Below are 20289 nucleotides of genomic sequence, written 5' to 3' on the forward strand. Positions count from 1 at the left end.
TACACATATACTTTTACATTTTCTAGTGAACACATTTTACAAACTTAAAAGGAACAGGTGAAATTAATTTTAACAATATATTTTATTTAAAGTAATATATCTGAAATATTTTGGCAGGAAATCAACATAAAAATTATTAAACATTATTAACGTTAATTTTTATTAACATAAAAATTATTAATATAAGTTCAGGCATGGTGGCTCACACCTGTAATCCTAGCACTCTGGGAGGCCAAGGTGGGAGGATCACTTGAGTTCAGGAGTTTGAGACCAGCCTGAGCAAGAGTGAGACCCCGTCTCTACTAAAAAGAGAAAACTTAACTGGCCTCATGGCACACACCTGTAGTCCCAGCTACTAGGGAGGCTGAGGCAAGAGGATCACTTGAGACCAGGAGTTTGAGGTTGCAGTGAGCTACGTTGATGCCACTGCACTCTACCCAGGGCGACAAAGTGAGTCTGTCTCAAAAAGAAAATAAAAAAAGGAAACTGAACCCCCCTCCTCGTTCTCCCCATTTAAAAAAAAATTATTAATGAGATATTTTACATTCCCTTTTTGTACCAAGTCTTCAAAATCTAGTGTGTGTACTTTACACTTAAAGCACATCTCAATTAGGATTAGCTACATTTCAAATGCCCCACAGCCATATGTGGTGGCTTCTGTGTTAGCAGAGAGCTAGGCATAGCATGAACTCCATTTTATGCATGGACATAATTTATTGATCAGTCCTGTATTAATGAACATTGAGGTCATCTCCATCTTTTGCTAATTAAACCATGCTACAGAGGGTAACCTTGTACTTAAATAATTTTACACGTATATAGGTATAGCTGTACCTTCAAATAACATGTGTATAGGTATAGCTGACAGTAATTTGTATACATTTTGCAAATTTCCCTCCTTAGAAGTTATACAAGTTTATCTTCCCCCAAGCAGAGTATGAGAGTGCAGTTTCCCTACCCCTGGTCAGCACGATGTGTTATTAAAAAAATGTTTTTGCAATCTTTGCTGATCTAATAGATGAAAAATTAGTGCCTCAGTATAGTTTTAATTCATATTTTTTCATTATGAGTAAAAGGAGAACATTTTTCGTATGTATAAGAAACATTCATGTTTTCTTTCCTATGAATATTCTTTGCCCATTTTGTTATTGGATTATAGGCCTTTTTCTTATTGATTTATGAGAGCTTTGTGCGGTGTATGGTGTGTGTGGGGTGTGTGTGTGTGTGTATTTGTGGGTTTTTTTGCACAAGCCCCCATAAATAAATGTACAATATGTATTACAACAGCCCTTGGTCTACAATAGAAATTAGAGATATTTTTTCCAAATTTGTGCTTCGTAATTGGAGTTTGCTTATGGTGGTTTTTATTCTGTGGAAACTCTTATGTTTACCTTCATGGTACGTATCTATCTTTTCTTTAATAGATTCTGGGTTTGGTAAATTTTAATTTACTTTTATTTAAACTGTCAAGATGAGGTGTCACAAAATTAAGGACCTGGCCACAAAGTATTCAAACATCAAAATCCCAGGTGCCCAGCAATAATCAAACCAACATCTACAGCAGACATCTTTAGTTAATATGTACCTTGCTGTGAGCAAAATTCAGATTTAGGAAACAGATGAGTCAGGGGTAATCCTTTACTTATAAAGAGACATACAATACAAAAGCTTCCTTCAAATAATGAGCTAGGTAATTAACTACGTTTAAGTTTACAGCTTTCCAGTGGCTGTATAAGTGGAGGCTCATCTGTACTGGCATCAGCTTCCAAAGCAGGTTCAGTGTCAGTGAAGCATTTATTGGGTATTGACCGATGAAGAGTCCAGGCTTTGGGGGGTTAGAGTTCCAGCTCTGCCCTGTGGGATGTTGAACAAGTTTCCCAACCTCCCCAGACCTAATTCCTCACTTAGAAAATGATGATAATAACGCTGGAGAGGTTGCTTGAAGATTAAGTGGAAAAACTGCTTGGGAAGTTCTCAGCACAGGTCCAATACTACAGTGCTCAGTAAACGACACTGCCATTGGATTCATTCTCTTCCCTGCTCACCCTCTTGCTACAATGGTTTAAAGAATTCATCCATCTGTCCATTCGACTAATTCATCTACTCAATGACTTATTAGATAATTTATATTATTTCATATAATCCATCATTCATTCATTCATTTGTTCACTCATGCATTTATTCATGCATTCAGTCATTCGTCCAAAAAATATTTGAGCTCTTACTATGTGCCACGTCCCAGGCTAACCAGTCTGTAGAGCTGACTCTAGACCAAGAAGGTTGAGGCTCAAAAGCTTCCCATTCATTCCATAACACAACAAACAACAGTTGTGTTCACTGTACACAAAGGCCCTAAATCCAATAGCCCCTAGTCTTACTTCCATGACATACTCTCCTGGTTTCTCTCTCTTTGTTCTTTGTTTCTCCTTCCTTCTTCCCTCCTTCCCCACTTCTCTTTTACCCTCTCTTTGCCTCTACCCAGGACTCAGGCCTTTACTGCCCCTACCAGAGTCCCTTGGTGGACGACCACTCAGACTCTGGAGTCAGAACAACCTGAGTTGAGCCTCAGCTCCCCCACTTCCTAGTTGTGGGATTTTAGACGCGTCTGGCTCTCAGTTTCCTCATCTGTAAAATGGGGATAATGATATCAACTTTACAGGTCCAATGAAATGATTGAATAAAACAGTGTCACTGCTTGGCTGTGAGGAAACAATACCAGGGAAATATGATTATCCATTCAAATGACAATTAGTTGAACGTCTGTACTCTATGTAGGCATTGTGCTCAGTGCTGCGGAAGACACACAGAGAGCTGGTGTAGTCTTCCAGCCAGCACAGGAGGGGACACAGCAAGTGCTGATGGGAAGGGCTCGTGCGTAATAAGAGTTACCATTACTTGCTATTACCGAGGAAAGGAACTAGTATTTCTTAAGCCCCTCACTCTGGGTACTGGCACTTCTCAGAGATCTGTGCTGAGAGGGCTCTCAGGTTGATGCTGGCTTCTCTGGTTTTGTTAGCAACTCCAATGTGGCATTATTTATGGCTTTCAAGTCATTTGACTTGGTGGTAAATCTGAATATAAATTAGGTATTAGAATATATTAAGCAATTAGTTCAATTTGCTAGGAATGATAATAGTAAGACGGTTACATATGAAACTGTTCCAATTTTTTTAGGTATACGTTTAAGAATTTAGGGATGAAATGGTAAGAAGTCAGAGTTTGATTTTTAAAAATCAGGGGGAAAAGGAAGGGTAAAATATATGTGGCAAAATGTAATAATTATTGGATCAAGATTTCATTATAATGTTCATTCTGAGTGGTTCACTACAGCATTGTTTGTTTTTGTTTCATTTTGGGTGTGTTTAATAGCTTTTACAATAAAAAGATTAAATATTTACTTTTGAGGAGGGGAAGTATCACTTTGGAGAAGCAAGTGGGCAGGACACCTGCCTGGAAACCAGGCTCTCACTTAGGCAGAGTGTGGACAGCCCCTTGGCCAGGAGAGGTGCCTTGGCTACGCAGATTGGCATCTGCTTTGTTTGCAGGGCCTTTGCTAGGTGCCCTTGGGGCAATGGGCTTCACAGAGCAGCCACCCTCAGGGAACTTACCTGGAGAGGGAAGAAGGCTTGTCAATAACTAAGCCCTCTCCAACCCTAGGGGAACAGCTAGGCCTCAAACAGGGTTTCAAGGGCTTGTGGTCTTCTACCTCCAAGTTCACTTCATTTCTTCCGTCTTCTCCATTTCATCCATAAAAAGACAAGACCACAAGGCCAAATCCAAGGTCTCCCAGTCACTCTGCTCTTCATCTCAGGCCTGGTGCCCTTGGTCTTGGTTAATTTACTCCCAATTCCCTCCACTTCCCACAGCCACACACAGGTAACCACCTTGATTAGCTTCCTTCCAGAGTTTGTTTTCACAAGTACAAGCAAATAAAAAAAAATATTCTCCAAATACAGTATGTTCTCAATAGGCTTAAAACTAATAATAACTCAAAATACAGAAAATCACGAAGTGTTTCAGGTAAAGAGCGGAAGTGTGGGAGTTGTTAGCATCTAGATAAGATCTAAAGCCAAGTGGGTAGGAAGACAGGAGGGAGAGGGGAGAGAAAGAAAAGGGACCATCCTCTAGAGTCAGCTGGAAAGAAAAAAAGCAGAAAGAAAAAATCAAGAGGGAATATTTTATTTATTTATTTTTTTATTTCAGAGTTTTACAGGCGTGTACACATTTTGGTTACATAATTTGCTTTTGTACACTTTGAGTCAAAGTTATAAGTGTGCCCTTAACCCAGTTAGTGTGCATTGTACCCGTTAGGTGTGAATTTACTCATCCTCTCCGCCCCCTCCCACCTGCTTAATTTCCCTTGAGTTTTACTTCCATAGGAGGGAGTATTTTAAATCAGTTATGTTACCAGCTACTGATGTGTGAACAGACCTACATGATGACCCAACCGGGAAAGACAGCCAAGTTAAAGTGGGAGTTCAGAGTAAAATATATCTTATAACCCCCTTTTGCAAAAATCTATCTAATATACTTGTATAAGCACGTGTTTAGTGAGTAGGAAGAAGTCTGGGAGACTTTAAATGGAGTAAACTAACTGGAAACCCTGGGGAGTAGGTCTGTGGGGAGAGGTGACTTTTTCACATTGCACATTTCAATTTTGTTTTGTTTGCATTTTTACCACAAGAACACGTTCTTTTTGTACTCATTTCGGCAGCACATATACTAAAATTGGAATGATACAGAGAAGATTCAGATGACACACAAATTCGTGACGTGTTCCATATTAGAAAATAAAAAAAGAATGCATTCTTTTTGTAAATAATGAAGATCTGTGAAAGGGGAGAAAATACTGTTTAAGACCACCTATATTCAAAATTTCTGAGGCTGTATTGGATGGTGATTAAAATTGCTGTCTTCAGAGTTGAATAATCACGGGTTTAAATCCCAGCTCTGCACCATGAACAAATTAACCTCTCTGAACCTCAGTTTCCCCATCTGTAAAATGGTGATTATGATAATAATTATCTCACAGTACTGTGATAATGATTAAATGAGGAAATACAAGTAAAGCATTTAGTACAGTGATTGTCAGACAGAAAATGCTCAATGAATACCAGTCATCTTTTAAAATAGTTATTATTAGATCAAACCAGCTAATCACAGAGGTACACATTTGGACCATACTATTTTGATCCCTCTAGAACTGCTGAATTGCTCTTTTTTTTTTTTTTTCTTTTTCTTTTAAACAGACAGGGTCTTGCTCTGTCACCCAGGCTGGAGTGCAGTGCCACAAGCATAGCTCACTGCAGCCTCGAACTCCTGGCCTCAAGCGATCCTCCTGCCTCAGCCTCCCAGTGCTGGGATTACAGGCAAAGAGCCACCACACCCAGCCCCTGAACTGCTTTTTTCTGGTCATGCTTTGGACATGCTTTGAATCCTCCACTGAGGATCATTACAGAAAGGGTGATGGGAAGACTGCTACTATTATCTATTGTTAGAATCTATGCAGCTCAGGGGTGGGCTGTGTGTACCCAAGGGAATATGCAAGATGCTTCTCAGCAGAATTTCCATGTAGATTTATATTTTCTCTTCTTCTTTTTTTTCTTTTTTTTAGACAGAGTCTCACTCTGTTTCCTGAGCTAGAGTGCCATAGTGCCAGCCTAGCTCACAGCAACCTCAAACTCTTGGGCTCAAGCGATCCTACTGCCTCAGCCTCTCCCAAGTAGCTGGGACTACAGGCATGCACCACCATGCCTGGCTAATTTTTTCTATATATTTTTAGTTGTCCGGTTAATTTTTTTCTATTTTTTAGTAAAGACAGGGTCTCACTCTTGCTCAGGCTGGTCTCGAACTCCTGACCTTGAGGGATCCTCCCACCTCTGCCTCCCAGAGTGCTAGTTTTACAGGCGTGAGCCACCACGCTCTGCTTCTCTCATTCTTTTCAATTTCTACTTTTGTGTTTTACAATGCACGTAATGTATTAGTTCATCAGTGCATACATATCATTTATAAACAACTATACCTACGTTGAGGAGTTTAACCATTTTTACCCATGGGATGTTAACCTGTAACATTTGGAAAGCAGTATCTTCTTTATGGGTTCCCTCAGACTCAAGGTCACAAAAAGCTGCATTTCTTGCAAGCAATTGGTTTATTGTTTTTAACGAACTTCTGTTATTGATACCTTTCCTTCTTGGCTTTGGCTGCGAGGAAACTCGGCGCCAAATTTACAAACCAGCTGTATACAGAGAATGCCTAACAGTGGCATTCTGAGGGCCGGTGTGAGCACAGCTTCTGGAACCACACTGCCTGGGTTCAAATCCACTTACTACCTCTGTGAACTTGGCAAGTTACTTAACCTCTCCGTACCTCAGTTTCCTCATCTGTAAAACAGCGATTGTAACTGTAATTACCTCATGGGATGATTGTGAAGATTAAATGAGATGATGCATCTAAAGCAATTAGAGCAATACTTGCCATGTAGTAAACATTCAAATAGCAGTTCTGTTTATTGTTATTATTTGCTCTTATTCTATGATCTCCATACCCTTGCTTTTGCTGTTGTTTTCCAGCCCCATTTCTACTGTACAGAATTTAGTAAGGTACTTCAAATCCTTTATTGGAGAGAGTATAAGCAAACAGCTATATAAATATTTTTAATGTGCCAGGCACTGTGTTAGGCACTTAATGAATATAAAGAGGCCAGACGCAGTGGCTTGTGCCTGTAATCCTAACACTCAGGGAGGCCGAGGCGGGAGGACCACTTGAGCCCAGGAGTTTGAGGTTGCTGTGGGCTAGGCTGACGCCACTGCACTCTACTCAGGGCAACAGAGCAAGACTCTGTTTCATTTCTTTTTTTTTACCCTACAGAACAGATCCAAGAGCGAGACTCTGTTTCAAAAAGAAAGAGGAAAAAAAAATACAAAGAAAATATCATTTCCACCTTCAAGGTAATGGTCAGTCTAGTGGGGGAGACATGCATACAAATAACCATAACCCAAGGACCAAACATGGGAAGGCGTGTGGCAGAGGTGCCCAAGTCCACAAGGAGACCTGTGAAGGTTTCCTGGAGAAGGTGGCACAGGAGCCACACTGTCCCCTCAGGAGACAAGATGACGGAGCAGGGATTCCAGGTGGAGGCAGCAATGGAAGATGCAGGACTGAAGTGCTACCAACACCACTGGCTACCAGGGTGCTCAAGAACTCCGTTTGGTTATTTGATCCAAATGGTATGAAAAGGGGTAGGAAGAGATAAATAGGACTACGTCCAAGGGCTCTGGGTGCCAAGGGAAGTGAGAAAGAACAAGTTTGGAGCAGAGCCAAATCCTCTGAAGTGGGAAGGTAAACTTGCCCTGCCAGGCCAGAAACACAGGTGTGAAGACCAGGTTAGCAGCAGTGGCTTTGAGGGAGGAGGGAATGGAAGGTGTTGGGGGGCTGAGGGAGGGGTCCCCTGCCCAGATCTGTTTACAGTGCAGAACAAAGGCCCTGACATTTCCCCTTGGGGCTCAGAGGTGGAACCTTCCTTTTCTTTCATGGTGTGGCTTCAACTTCAGGCCTTTCAGAACCACATCTGGGCACAATCTTTTAAGGTGTCCTACCATCTCTAAGCAAAGTGATCCCAGATAACTTCTGCCACATGCTCCCTTCCTTTGGAGGCACATGGAAGTTGAGCCTGAAAATGAGGGACCTAATCACAATAAATTCCCCATCCCTAATGCCCCTAAGAAGGGGGCAAAGCACAGAATTTAGAGTTGGGCAGAACTGCCTTTTAATACTAGCTTCAGACAAGATACTAACCCCAGTAAGCCCCGGATTCCTCATCTGTAAAATGAGGGTATCAGTATATGCCTCAAAGCTTGCTAGGATTCCACGATGTAACGTGTACATGCCTGGTACTCAGCAGGCACTGTGATGACCTCTAAGCTCCCTCAGTTCCTGAAATGAGTAAACTGCCACTCATTGAGAACCTCTGCAGGGTGCTTTGCGGGTCTGCTTCACCAATGAGGAGGTGGCCGTTGGCCTTCAGAATGAGGCAGCAACATGAGCTCTTTCCTCTTTCTGTCCTTGAAGACTTGATCTCCTGAAGTCAAGTGGCCACCTCGTAGAATGATGCCTCAGGTATAGTCAGAAAGTTTGATATTGCTAAAGGCTGGACTTCAACTAACTCAGCGCTTAAAAAAGTCTAGTAATAATTCAAGCCTGCCCCCTCCCCCAGGGCCCCGTTTATTCCCCCCAGAAAGAGCAGGGCAGGTAATATCTGTTCAGCTTTCATGTAGAATAAAAAGGTTATCACCACACTTTCCTTTCTGAATCAACCTTTCCTTCCTTCTGTTTCTTTAGGATGGTGTTTTTCAAGTTGGCTGCTCAGTGGAGTTACCTGGAGAAGTTTAAAAACTGCCTCCCTCCCACCTGATTTAGATGTAAGTGGTCTGGAGCCTGGCTTGGGCCTCTAGATTTTTTTTTAATTCCCAAGTATTCTAATGTGGAGTCAAGTTGAGAACTATTGCCCTAAGTACTCAGGTTAAAAAAAAATATCTATATATCTTCTATCTTAATAAATATATTTTAAAAACAAAATGGAATGACATTGATATACTATTTTTTTTCTTTTTTTATATCCAGGTTACGCTCAGATATACTATTAATATTACACAAATTCTTCTTTTTTAAAAAAGAAATTTATTTATTTACTTTGACTTGGATATACTCCAGCTCCAATTTGCTCTTTTTGACCCTACAGTATGCCATGAATCTCTTCCCTTGACAATACATATAAAAATACCTCCCACATTTTAGCAGCTGTGCAATATTTTATTGTAGGGATGTATTATCACTTATTCAAGCAGTCCCTTGCCATTGGACATTTAGTTTGTATCTAGTTTTCACTCTTGGAAACACTGTTGAAGTAACACATTTTCATGAATTGTGCAAATGTTTCCATTAATCTAAGAGTCACGAAGTGGAATTGCTTCGTCAAGGAACTTAATATGTAGATAAATATTTATGTATTTTTATTTCTTGGTCAGTGAATGAAGGAAGCACCTTGTGATGTCATTTGCTGGGTACATATATGGGATTGCTGTGGCTGATCCCTTCAGGAGACCTCAGGGATCCACTGGGCCCTGCTAGAATGCTGGCTGGGCTGACCGAACCTATGACCACCTTTGTGAGCTCTGTTTTGGCCTTTCTAAGGCAGGTGGTGGCCAAGGTACAGGGTCTTCCTGCTCTCACTGCAGGGTGCCTTTTGATTTCTTAGCCCATAACCTAGGACGTTGGAGGGGCTTTGGAAGGCTATTGGAAGAGGTGGAACATGCCAGTTAGAATCAACCTGTGCTCATTTTGTCTGAAGCTAAGCCTGGTCCACAGGGGCAAGGCTTGCAAGGGAGGGAGGAGGAACCGGGGAGCAGGAAATCCAAGCCAGGCCTCTATCTCCACAGGGCTTCTCACAGAGGTGAGGAATAACTGCCCCTTTTCCTGGCCTCCCCTGCTGAACTTGAAACAAAATGTGGACTTCTACAGGAGGCTGCCAAGAAGGGCCGGGAGAGCCCAGGTGGGGCGACCCTGAAGATCAGGAAGGGGCGGGACGATGGTGTGTGGATCTTGGAGCTAGTGAACAGGTAAACAGTACAGACTGAGGGATTGTGCAAGAGAGTTTGAGGAAGGAGTTTCCAGGCAGTCCTCATATTCACACCCTGGCCCTACTGCCAACCATGAGGAGGCCTGGAGTGAGCCCCTTTCCTCATCTGGAAAATGGGCCCGTACATATTTCACCTTGGGCTATTATGAGGATTATATGAGGGAACAGACAGAAGTACTTGCCACTGTCCCTGGCACACATGTAGGTGCTTAATAAATAGTAGTTGTATTTATCACTGGATAAAACCACTAGGATACCATCCAAGGTGACAGGGAACCAATCCAAGAAAGTTCCACAGGGAACCCTCCAAGAAAGAGGGTCCCATATCCTACAGGGCAGCCACTGCATGGGGCCTGGAATCTATTGCTCAAAGTGACAGGCCAGGAGCTTCCCGTGGCTGCTGCCTGGCGGGTGGGATGCATTGTCCAAGACAAAGGATCTGCTTCTGCAGCCCTGGATGCTCAGATGTGGACCGCCCACCCGTACCCCTGCTGCCCTTGCCCATCTGCTCCAGGGGCAACTCCCTTCCACCTCCAGGGAACTATGCAGAGGCTTCTGGGGTCTAGTGGGCCTGTGGCCATGGCCTTGAGTGGGGAGAGAGGAATATGGGGAGGGGAGGCTGTAAGAAATGTAAATGGTGTGGTGTGGAGCTCGGCTCCAGCTGTCTGGCACTCCCCGGAGCTGGCCTGAGTCAGATGAAGGAGCCCCAGACTCTGGGCGCCTTTTGTCCCAGGGCTTGGCTATGTAAAATGAGGGGGAAGGGACAAGAATTTGTGGCACTTGTCCATTCACTGGAGCCCCTGCTGCCAGGAGGTGCGAGAAAGAGGGAGGGAGTTGCAGTGTCAGGCCTGGAAGGTTTAGATATGAGAATGGCAGCTCAGCATGCAGTGGACCCACAAACAGATTCCTAGCCTTCCAGCCTCCAAGAGAGGTGAAACTTCAGGCCAGCCAGACTCCATCCAGCTTAGCATGTGCCATGAACTGTTTCCTCTACCCCCTAGTTTGGCGTCCCAAAACCCCATCTCATCTTGCTGGTCCCCAAATCCCCATTTTCCACTCCCTGCCAAAACTCACTGCTTCCCCCGGCCCACTTCCAAGGCTGTTTGACTTTCCGAGGTTTTGTTGGTTGGTTTTTGCTTTCCGTTCCTCTTGGGCTGCTTGGAGCTCACAGCTTGCAGGGCCTTCTTAGAGGCCCCGTTTTGAAGCACGAGATGCTGCTTGGACATATCAGTTGAAGTCCCAGAAAAACCAGTGTGGGGAGAGGAAGGACTTGGAACCACACACACCTGGGTCAGAACCCTGCTTGCCCTTCCCAGCCCGCTGAACACCAGGCAAGTCACTAACTTTTCTGAGCTGCCGTTTTCTATGGGTAAAACTCAGATAATGTTTGCTCCCACTTCTCAGAGTTTTTGTACAGATTAAATGCCCAGGTTAACGTTTGGAAAGCTCTTAGCACAATGCCTGGCACAGAATAGGTGCTCCATGAATCATAATCATAAGGAAATAAGGCAGAACCCCCCTGCCATGTTTTAATTTGTACTTCCTTGTTACTAAAGAGATTAATCTTTTAAAAATATGTTTACTAACCATTTGTATTTCTTATATAAATTGCCTGTGTTCGTATCTGTCATCCATTTTTCTTTTAGTCTTTGGTTTAATGATTGGTGGGACCTCTTTATACATTCTGGAATTCTTTGTAGTGTAATTTACAAATGTTTCTCTTGGTCTGTCACTTGCTTTTAGCTCTTTGATGTCTTTCAACACACAAAGTCTCTTTTTCCTTCTGCACAGTGTATGCCCAAATCTGCCTTGGTTTCTCATTTTCCACAACATTCTCCCATCCATGGCCCATGGGGGCTGTTCCTGTATAGGCTACCTTTCCTGGCGTCTTGGGGGTCCACACTGACCCTCCCCTTAACCAGAGCACTCCCCATCGTTGTTCCCCAAATGTGGAAAACCTGCAGCCAGGCACATGTGACTGCATCCTGTGGTATCTTTATTCCAACATGCACACACTCCCCCCTACTGGTTTCTAGAAGAATCACACCTTTTTTTTTTTTTTTTTTTTAACTAGTTGCGGGTTTAGGGAAACTCCAAGATCTGGGTGAGAAATTAGCGTCTGAATGAGAATTTAGATGTCCCCCGTTGACCTTCTATTTGGGGCCCAGGACTGACCCAAGCTCTCCATATCTCATCACCCCAGTCCTCTGCCAGACGGTGCAGATTCAGATGGATCGTAAGATGCATTTCTGAGAAACTGTGCGTAAATCTCATTTGATGGATTCTATTTTAATGTTCTAGGAGAGATCAGAATTAAAATTAATGTCATGGATTCTAACAGCTGATTTATTTGGCAGCTACTCTGTGGCATTCACTGCATTAAGCACTTTACATGAAGATCATACTTAACCCTCAGGACAATAAGGAAAGCTCCAATCTCTCGATTTTCTAGAGTGGGAGACTGGAGCTCAAAGGAGTTATGCAGCTTGGCTGAGGTCACCCAGCTGCAAGGGTGCCAGATTGAGCAAAGAGACATACAGGATGCCCAGTGGGATTTGCATTTCATGTAAACAATGAATAATGTTTTAGTACAGCATGTCTCAAATATTGTATGCACTATTTTACCTGGCAACCCTACCCAGATTATGCGGTAAAATGTGGACTAGAAGCCAACTCTCCTGATTCCCTGACCTTCTAGTGGTTAGAGCCATGGAGCACTTGCATGGAATTCCTTGGGAAGGGAAAAAACCTCTTATACTAACTCTTGTACTCCACCTCAGACACACGGAATAGAATTGCTAGGGGTTGAGCCCAGGAATCTGTACTTTTTAACAAGCACCCTCACCCTCAAAGCCCGACTCCCCAAGGATCCCTTTGCACTTTGAATTTGGAGAGCACTTTTGTGTGAATTCAGCTCAGGAATGTAGATGCCCATATTCAGCTGTCTTGTGGCTTCCAATATTTCCAGTTTGCCCTTTATGTTCATTCGATCATCCATCCACTCAACTCCGTGATGAACATTTATTGTTTGAAGGCCTGTCCAGCCAGCCAGGGGTAGAAAGATCAATTAGAGGCAGAGCAGGAGACAGGCTGGAAACAGACACAATGAGGCGGTGGTGGGTGGGCCGCCTGATAGGGCCATGCTAGAGGCTTGCTCTGGAAGCAGAGGGGGCAGGGGTAGGAACGGTCAGATACAGATTCCAGGGGATTAGCTTCAGCGGAGTCTTGAAAGGCTAATAATTTTGTTTCCCTATCAAGAGGGGAACAAATGATAATGGATACAAATTCCAGCCAGCGGTTACAGTTTGTGGTATGAAATGAATTCAGGTGAAGGAGAAAGGGACAACATGGGCTTCGGAGCCAGACATGCTACTCACACCCAAGTTCCCCCGACCTTCTAGCTGTATGCCCGTGGCCATGAAACCAGTCCTTTCCATTCCTCAGTTTTGTCTTCTGTGAAATGGGGATAACAATATTATCTACCTCATTGGTCTGGTGTGCATGTTAAAGGAAATAATCCATATGAAATGCCTAACACAGCTCCTGGGACTTAGTAAGTATTCAACAGAGGTTAACATCAACAAATTTCTTCTCTCTGCTAGATCTTTCCTTCAGCCTGCAAATGTGTTGTAATCCTTCCATCCTTGACCCCCTGTCCTCTTCTGACTACTGACACATCTGTCCCCTTGTATGGCACAACTCTGAAAGGATTGTCTGTAATCCCCCTTTCCATTTCTTCGCCTCCCTCTCTGTCCTGAGCCCACTCCATGGAACCTGCTCTTGTCAGGGTCACCGATAAGCTCCACGATGCAATTCCACTGGGCAACTTTCAGTCCTTACCTGCAGCCTTTCAGCAGCGCTCAAAACGATTGGTCCGCCCTTGCTTCTTGAAGCTCTTGCTTTCTTTAGCTTTCAGGACAACTCACTGCTGGTTTTCCTCCTACCTCCCTGTTGTTCCTTCTCCATCTCCTTTGCTGGCTTTTCCTACCACTAGATGTTGGACTCCCACAGGCTCAGTCCTCTGAATTCTTTTTTTTTTTTTTTTTTTTTGCAATGGGATCTCACTCTGTCACCCAGGCTGGAGTGCAGTGGCACGATCATGGCTCACTGCAGCCTTGAACTCCTGGGCTCAAGGGATCCTTCCACCTCAGCCTCCCAGGTAGCTGAGACTATATGTGTGCACCACCACACCCAGCTGAATTCTTTTCTTTATCTACATTCAAGGCATCCCATGTTAAATGACTGATCGGGGTGGGGTAGAAAGGATGGCCATTTGGGCCCCACAGGGGGCAACTCAGATGGGCCATTTTAGCCCTGGCACTCCCCAAGGGGTCAGCTGAGGCTGTCGTGAGGCTGCCCCACAACTTGATTTCTCCCTCTGCTCAATCCTGCTTCCTTCCCCTCCCTTCCAAAGATGTGATCCCAAGAGCAGTGTCTATAGTCATCAAGCATGCCAAATATTGTCTCAAGGTACAACCTGCGGCACCTACTATAGTTTTCTTAGCACTATCTGATTTACATTTAATATCATTTTATTTGTTTATTGTATATATCTGCCTAAACTCTGTGAAGGGAGAGATTTTGTTTTCAAATTGTTATATCTCCAGCACCTAGAACAATGCCTGCCACGTACAGAGTAGTTGCTCAGTAAATACTTACTGTATGTTGAATGAAGTCATCATCATCTGCTTACTACTGCTGGGGCTCAGAAAATGACACCCCAAAGTATGGCACTTTGGCATCCTAAGTATTAATACTTCAAACTAAAGGACACTGCAAGGGCCTCAGAAGCAAAGTCTCTTTCTGACCTTTCTTTCCTGTCCTTTTTCCTCCTGCTTCCCTGTTTCTATGGCCCAAGGCAGGCCATAGAAACTAGAACCCCTATCCCCCAAAGCCAGCCATAAAACCTAGGGATATTACTCTAACCTCCCTCTGCCTTTCTGTGTAGGAGCTGGCCATGAAGAAATTCTCTGAACTACCCTGTCTGAAAGTAGGTCAGAAGACCCTCATTCCAGAAGGGGTCCTACCCTGTACCCAGGAGGAAGGAATGCCGCACAGACTGGCCGAGAAGAATCTGAACAGTCAGGCCTTGATGGTTTTCCCCCCTCAGTCTGTTACTATTAGATCATCCCCTTTGTCCAATCCCATTTCTACATGACTATCTGCTCGTTATTGAACCTAAGCATAAAAACAGACACTTTTCCCTGGGTCTTTGAGTCTTCATTTCTGAAGGCTCCATGTCATCTAAAACTTTAATTAAATGAATTTGTTGTGTTTTTCTCTTGTTAACCTGTCTTTTGTTACATGAGTATCGGTTCTGCTCCCTATGATAGGGAGGAAAGGGACCACATCTTTATCCCCCTACAGTACTTTAAGCATTACTCTCTGGTCCTTGGGTGATTTCTAATATGAAAGCTCCAATTTTTTAACATACATGCAGCTCAGGGGGCACAATCTTTCCAAAATGATTTACTTCTGGGGTGGAAACAGACCCAGATGGCTTCAGATCTGGAAGACCTGACAGCAGAACTCTGCTCAGCTGACAACTGTACCCCTCCTGTTCCGTCCTGCTTTTGTCTGGAAACAAATTTAACAGGCTAGTCTCACATGGGGAAGCTGCCACCAGCCTTTGAACCAGCTACACTGCAAGCATTTTGACCTGGTCAGCCCACAGGATAAATTTCAGATGAAGCAGCTACTCCTGAGTATTTTTACACACTGCTTCATCTTTTTTCAGAACATTCACATTGCTCAGTAATTTCTCAGGATAGCCATAAGCTGTGGGTTGCTTTATCGTCCTAATTTCATATACAGGGAAACTGGGTTCAGAGGAGTAGCTTCATTTATTCCAAAAGTGTTTGATGAACACCTTCTGTGCAGCAGGCGCTGGGCTGGGTATTGGATATGAAGATGACTAGGCAAGCTCCCAGGCTAGCAGGGGAGCCAGGTACAACTCTCGCTGTAACTGAGGTATGAACTGAGAGCTGGGAGGGCCAGAAGAGGAAATTATTGCCGCTATATTAGGGGACAACCTCTGGGAATGTTTCATTGTGTAGGTAACATTTTTAAAAACAAAACACCTAAACATGCAGCCTCTTTTTGTTCAAACTGTCTTTCACTCTCTCCATTCCTTGCATTCCAAATTCCTACAGATTTCCAATCATTTTCAGTGGGTGCACACTCATGCACACACAAACGTGCTTTTTTGTTTTATTTATTTATTTATCTCTTATAAAGATGAGGTCTCGCTATGTTGCCCAGGCTGGTCTCAAACTCCTGAACTCAGGCAATCCTCCTGCCTTGGCCTCCCAAAGTGCTGGGATTACAGGTGTGAGCCACTGCACCTGGCCCAAACATGCTTTTTTAAAAACAAAATGTGAAGCATGGCTTCTTTTAAAGTAAACCACATTTTGGATATATCCAAAGATATTAATTGCAGCATTGTATGTAACAGACAGAGACTATAACCCACTAAAATGTTCATCAATAGGAAACTGGGGGCCGGGCGCAGTGGCTCACACCTGTAATCCTAGCACTCTGGGAGGCCGAGGTGGGAGGATTGCTCGAGGTCAGGAGTTAGAGACCAGCCTGAGCAAGAGCGAGACCCCATCTCTACTAAAAATAGAAAGAAATTATCTGGATAGCTAAAAATATATATAGAAAAAAATTAGCCGGGCATGGTGGCGCATGCCTGTAGTCCCAGCGACTCGGGAGGCTGAGACAGGAGGATTGCTTGAGCCCAGGAGTCTGAGGTTGCTGTGAGCTAGGCTGACGCCAAGGCACTCTAGCCCAGGCAACAGAGTGAGAATCTGTCTCAAAAAAAAAAAAAAAAGGAAAGAAATTATCTGGACAATAAAAATATACATAGAAAAAATTAGCCAGACATGGTGGCTCACACCTGTAGTCCCAGCCACTCGGGAGGCTGAGGCAGTAGGATCGCTTAAGCCCAGGAGTTTGAGGTTGCTGTGAACTAGGCTGACGCCACGGCACTCACTCTAGCCTGGGCAAAAAAGAGGGAGACTCTGTCTCAAAAAAAAAAAAAAAAATAGGAAACTGGGTACATATTTCCTCCATACAGACAGTCTCTGACTTACAAGGGGTTTATCAGGAAGTAAACTCATGTAAGTTGAAAAGCATCTGTACAGTGGAAAAAAATGACTTAAGTCTGTATTTGCTGATGTGGAACAACCTCCAAGATATACTATAAAGTGTAAAAAGCAAGCTGCAAGACAGAGGGTTTAAAAGGAAAAGTAGTGTATGTGGGTGGGTGGGTGTGAAATATATTAACACATGAGTTTGCATATACATAAGACATTTCTGGAAAGAGTCCTACGAAGCTGCGAACAGCTTGCCTCTGAAGTGGAAGACAGACTTATTTTTCATTGCATGCCCTATCCTCCTGTGTGAAATTTTTTTTACCATGTGCTTGCAAAATTTTCAATTAAAAAATTAGTTAATTAAAAACAAAACAATGTTTAGCATGGGTATTTTTCCATGTTCAATATATAATGTAACAGTTAGATATTATTATTGCCAGGTAATGTTTAAGTGATTCCTATCTATTAACTTATTTATTCCCCGCAACGACCGCCTGATGTACAAATGATTATTACTTTCATTTATATATTTAAAAAAAAAAACAAAACCTGGAGCAACTTGCCAAAGGTCACACAGATATTTAGTGGTAAAGTGTGAATTTGAACCCATGCAATCTGGCTCTGAAGTCCATGCTCTGAGCCATTGTGATGATGCTACCTCTCATTCTTGTTAATGGCTACAAAATGTATTCTACAAAGTGAGGGTGTCATATTTTGTTTAACCACTCCTTTGATAAGCATTCTGGTTCCTTCTCAGATTTGCTATGACCTACTATCCTGCAGAAACATTCTTGCAATTTACCCTTTGTCATTTGTGCTCTTGGAAAATATATCTAGAAGAGAAATTCTGGAAGTGAAACTACTATATCATCTAAAATTTCATAGTTATTACCAAATTACTTTTCTTTTTTTAACTGATTTGTTCTCCCTTTATCTATGTAAAAGAGTGAGGAAGTAGCACAGGAGTCTAGTAGCTGGAAAAGGGGGAGTTCAATGCCAATAGAAAACAATATAAGCAGAAACGGTGTCCTATGTGTTTTGGGGGTTAGGGATTGTTTTGTTTATCTATGTTCAACAGATATTTCTTATGATCTTACTAAGTGCTTCTGGACAGTGAGGACACAGTATTGTGAACACAACAGACATAGTCCCTGCACTCATGGAGTGGAGAGAGAGGCATTAATGAAGTAAATGCACAAAATGAAAATATAACAACGAGCTGTGATAAATGCTATAAGGGAGGAAATGGGCACTATGGGAAGGAATAATAGTGTTCAGGAAAGGGCTTTGTAGGGAAGGGACATGAAAGGTAAAGTAGAAATTCACAGAAGAGTGGAGGGGAACAAGGTTTGTTTTCTGGCCCCTAAAGAGGTTGGAGCAGTAGGTAGGGCTAGGGCACTAAGAGCCTTTTGTGTCCCTGAAGGGTTTTAAGTGGAGTGTTGATCTTGTTTACATTTTTGCAGATGCTTTTGGTTGCTATGTAGGAACTAGATTAGAGCAGGAAGAAATTCAAGTGGAGAAACCAGTTAGGAACAGGGGAAAGGAAACTTTTCATGTTAGAAGGCCACATTAATTTAGCTGTAATCAAATAAGTCTGCATTCAAGAAACTTCAGTTAGATATACTTAAAAATTCACATTATTTTGTAAAAATCTAACTACTATGTACTTAGTAATTTCAAAAAATGAAAAGTATTTGTGAATTTTTAAGTTAACTAACCTTTTACTGACTTTGTTGTGTCTGTTTTTTGTTGGAAAACATTTGAATATTTGGTTGCAGCAAGGAAGTCTGCAGTTTTGGTTGATCCTCTAGATGGGTATCAGTCATTTGTGAACTTAAGGGCGTCTTGATTTGGGTTAGGTAGGAGAATGTAGATTCGCAGCAATAAGTGGTTGAAAAGCAAGAAAGCACTTTTGGGCATGCTGCCAAAGGCATGGATGTTCTACTGCATTTTTCCATATTTCAATTGCATCTTTCTTAGCATCAAACAATGACTTTAAAATGTCATCTACTGAGAACTCAATCATTTCCATCTGTAGTTCTTTAGATGCCGTGGTGATATCAACCAGGTGAAGCTGAAATGGTAATTTGAGTGTGATGTCATGATTCTCAAAGTCAGTGAATCTTTCATTGTAGTCTCCAATTAATAGGTCTATAACAGCTGTGAATTCTTCAAATGATTCACATATATCATCCTGCTCATCTATGACCTTTGCTAACTGGGGAAAATGTTCATCCAAAATTTCCTTTTGAAGAAGAAGTGTTTTGAGAAAAGATCATTTTTTTAAATGCTTGGATTTTTTGCCACATATCATATATAGACTTAGTTTTACCTTACAAAGAAATATTCAAGTTGTTTTGATTTGACATGATATCACACAGAAATGCTGTATTCCTATAGAAATCTTCTTTCAATAATTCACATTGCTGATTCTGTTCTTCATAAAATTTAACTACCTGTTCTGGCAGAGATAAAATTTTGACTAACACCTGTCCCTGCAATAGCCAACGCACTTTAGAATGATAAGGCAAATCCACACTGAATACTTCATCATTCAAGTATAGCATGTTACGAAACTTACATGCTGTGTTGCATTTGCATGAATATAGTTAACAATATTTATAACTTGTTGCAAAGTAATTCCTGTCTCCCTTGTTGCAAAGAAATGTATAAAAATCAAACTGTAACCCAACCACAGCAAGCCCACTTGCTCAAGGCTTCTTGAGCGTGGCTCTGGGCCCTGGTCCTCAAATTTGGCTCAGAATAAACCTCTTTAAATTATTTTACAGAGTTTGTCTTCTTTTGCATTGAATTGGGATACAGCTCAATATCCCACAATGCATAGGAAAGCCTCCCCAACAAAGAATTATCAGGCCCCAAAACTTAATGGTGCCAAAGTTGAGAAACTTCCGCTCTAAAGTATCTTTATAGCACTTCATAAAGACAACTGTAATTTTTAACTGGTTGACCTTCCCTGTTAGACTGCAAACTCCACGAAAACAGGTGATACACGTATGTTCTTGAGCGTTTGGCATATAGTTGACAATAAGGATTGAAGGAAGATGGGAAGGTCCATCCAGATTCAAATTTAGGGCTCTGTGAGATCGGGCTGCTTGTTTTCTTGACCCATTTCCCACCTGTCTTTGGGCACTGTAATCAGTCAGTTGATAAGCATTTCATTCATTCAACATTTAGAAATATTTATTAAGCACTTACTATGCACTAGCAGTGTTCTTGGTACTGGGAATACAGCAATGAGTAATGCAGGGTACCTGTCTAACGATGTTTACTCTTACTAGGGGGAAGAGAAACAGTAACTAAGGAAATGATTTCATACAGTGATAAATATCATGAAGAATACAAAAGTGTAATGCAATAGGGAACGATGGGGCAGGACGGCATATACTAGGTAGGGTGAGCAGGTGACATTTCAGATAATTTTGAGAAAGAGCCAGCCACGGAAAGTTCTAGGATGGGGGAAGAGTGATCCAAGCGGACACAACTGCAACTCCAAAGACCGTGAGGCTCAAACTCTGTGGCTGTGCAAACAACACA

The 20289-nt window shown here is 42.5% G+C and overlaps 1 pseudogene; it reads left to right on the top strand.

Annotated features, from left to right (window-relative positions):
- The first annotated feature begins 4698 nt into the window (after positions 1–4698).
- On the top strand, positions 4699–4788 carry LOC123631240 (annotated as a pseudogene).
- The last annotated feature ends 15501 nt before the right edge of the window (positions 4789–20289 follow it).

The sequence above is a fragment of the Lemur catta genome, chromosome 1, assembly GCF_020740605.2.
Source record: "Lemur catta isolate mLemCat1 chromosome 1, mLemCat1.pri, whole genome shotgun sequence".
In the NCBI taxonomy this organism is placed as follows: Eukaryota; Metazoa; Chordata; class Mammalia; order Primates; family Lemuridae; genus Lemur; species Lemur catta.